The sequence below is a fragment of the Microtus ochrogaster genome, chromosome 10, assembly GCF_000317375.1.
Source record: "Microtus ochrogaster isolate Prairie Vole_2 chromosome 10, MicOch1.0, whole genome shotgun sequence".
In the NCBI taxonomy this organism is placed as follows: Eukaryota; Metazoa; Chordata; class Mammalia; order Rodentia; family Cricetidae; genus Microtus; species Microtus ochrogaster.
Window position 1 is genome coordinate 82,326,761 of NC_022016.1, and position 2,460 is coordinate 82,329,220.

Here is a 2,460-nt window from a genome sequence, read left to right on the forward strand (position 1 = left end):
GGGCAGCTGCAAAAGGCGGCCTGGATCGCCGCGCGGCCCGCTCGACTCCGCCCCACCCGGCCCCGTAGGCGGCCGAGCCCCCGCCGCGGCCTTCTCAGGGTCCTCCCTGCGGGCGGGGCACCACAGTAGCGAAACTTGCTCCCCACGCAGGCCAGGCCACACGCCCACTGAGAGGCAGCGAAACCCGCGCCGGTCTCCACCCCCATGGCTGCTCCGGCCCGCGGCTGGGGTGTTCGCTCCCGCCAGGCCCGGGTATCAGCCTGCACTTCACAAGTGATCACCACGGAAGGGCCCCTGCCAATAAATCACCTGCCCACCGGGAAGAGGGGCCTCCCACTCTGGGTGTTAGAGACCGGCGGGACAAACGTCGGGAATGGCCAGCCCTGGCCTATAAGACCCATCTGCAACCTCCTACTCTAGTCCTTCAGGCTCTGCGAGTTCCGATTTCTCCCTTTGCTAGGATATGACTCATCACTGTCAATTTTCAATATAATTGATATAGTTCAGAGGGAACAATTTGTGAGACACAAGAAGGCAGCGCACACTCCTCTGGTATGAAGAGCGATTTCTGGGACTTGACGTCGGCGTCAGGCATACAATCAACAGGCATCCTACGCTGCACACATCATCTCCACCAGAACTAGAACAAGAAAGAGCTCTGCCCTCAAGGAGTTCCCATTCAGCCCAGAGAAGCAAATAGGTACAGACGACTCTTGGGCCTCTAAGGAAAGCAGCAGAGGAACAAAGGGTGGTGGGTGGAGCCAGGAGGAGGAAGCTTGCACTGCCTGACTTAGGGGAAGTAACCAGGAAGAGCATTAGCCTGCCAGGTGAGTTCCAGCTGGACTTGAGGCTGACCAAGAAGGACACAGGAACATTCTGGAAGCTGCAAGGACAAGGTATGCAGAAAAAGTGACTGCCTGCAGAAGAGACTGAGACCAGGCTGCACAGAGTCCTGAGGGCCCATGGCAGACCAGGGGAGACCCTGGTATGGACCAGGAACAGAGCAGAGGCTAGCACACTGCACTGGTAGGAGATTAGGCCATGAACTCACTGTAATAATTTACCAAACCCCTAGCACTGGGAGGGACTCTGAAAACTCTTGCCAGGACATGTATTAAACTGTGACTGGCTTTCAGTAGGTAAGGCAAGTGCATGTGGGATCACTCCAGAGCACTGAGGCACTACCTGACCAAGCACAAAGAAGCAAGGGCATCTCCCTGTGCACCAAGGAAGCCCAGAGGACAGAGGGACGACCATGGCCTTTGGCAGCACAGAATGTCTTCATACCAAAGCAGGAGGGCATGGGACAGATTACCAAGGAGAGTGGCAGCATTGCAGTCTTGGTGGGGGCTCTGAGAAGAGGAATGGTCTGTGGGAGACAGTTTGGGGTGGAATACCAGACTGTGGGATCAGATGTAAGGTTAGTGCCCAGCGACACACAACATGTTCAGCAGAAGAGAGGAAAGGGGCTAGTTCTGGGCCATCTGGGTCATGTGAGAGAGGAACGTGAGAAACAGCATGCAAACCAGTGGTGGCTATATCATATCATCCCCAATCTGAGAAAGTGCAGTTCTTACTCCATTTTACAGAGATGTGAGCTAAGCCACAGATAGTTAAGAAACTGATCAAGGTTACTCAGGCTCACAAATCCTTGTTTCCTGATATTTCCTATGAAATTCATTCTATATTAGTGCTATCCTGAAACTACACGTTCACTTAACACCGGCATGCCAGTTCTTCAGTTCTCCTGCTCAGTCCTTCCTTCCTTCCCACCTACCCAGCACAGGTCCAGGCCCCACCTCCAGCCCTACCTCCAGGAATTTAGCTCCCCATACAGCTTGTTACAAGCCTCTGCCAAGGAATTTTTCAAAACTACAGATTTTAAGCACATACTTGTAATTCTAGTGCAAGAGGATCAGAAGTTTAAGGTTATACTCAAGCTACACAGCAGATTTGAAAATAGCATAGGCTACATGAGACCCTGTCTCAAAGACAAAAACTACATCTTGTGCTTCATGCCTTTAATCCCAGCACTTGGGAGTCAAAGACAGGTGGATCTCTGTGAGTTTGAAGCCAGGTTGGTCTACAAAGCGAATTCCAGGACAGCCAGGGCTGTTACACTGAGAAACCCTGTCTTGGAAAAATAAAGAACAAAAACCCAAAACAAACAAACAAACAAACAAACAAGCAAAAGCACTGCATCTTTCCCCAGCCCCTATCTAAGAACATCATCTGCGGACAGTGCCTGTTCACCTGAGCCGACTTCTAAGGCCTCCCTCCCTCCCATGCAGATGTCTAATGACCCAGTCTGTCTCCAAGGTTCATTTCAGATGCAGACTCAAATCCTTTCTGCTCCAAAAGTAAAGCCCTAGCCGGGCGATGGTGGCGCACGCCTTTAATCCCAGCACTCGGGAGGCAGAGGCAGGCGGATCTCTGTGAGTTCGAGACCAGCCTGGTCTA

At 52.5% G+C, this 2,460-nt stretch overlaps 1 protein-coding gene across 11 annotated transcripts in view; it reads right to left on the bottom strand.

Annotated features, from left to right (window-relative positions):
- Rere (arginine-glutamic acid dipeptide repeats) overlaps positions 1–2,460 on the bottom strand; it is a 367,056-nt gene that overhangs the window by 59,757 nt on the left and 304,839 nt on the right. The gene's annotated exons all lie outside the window — the stretch shown is intronic.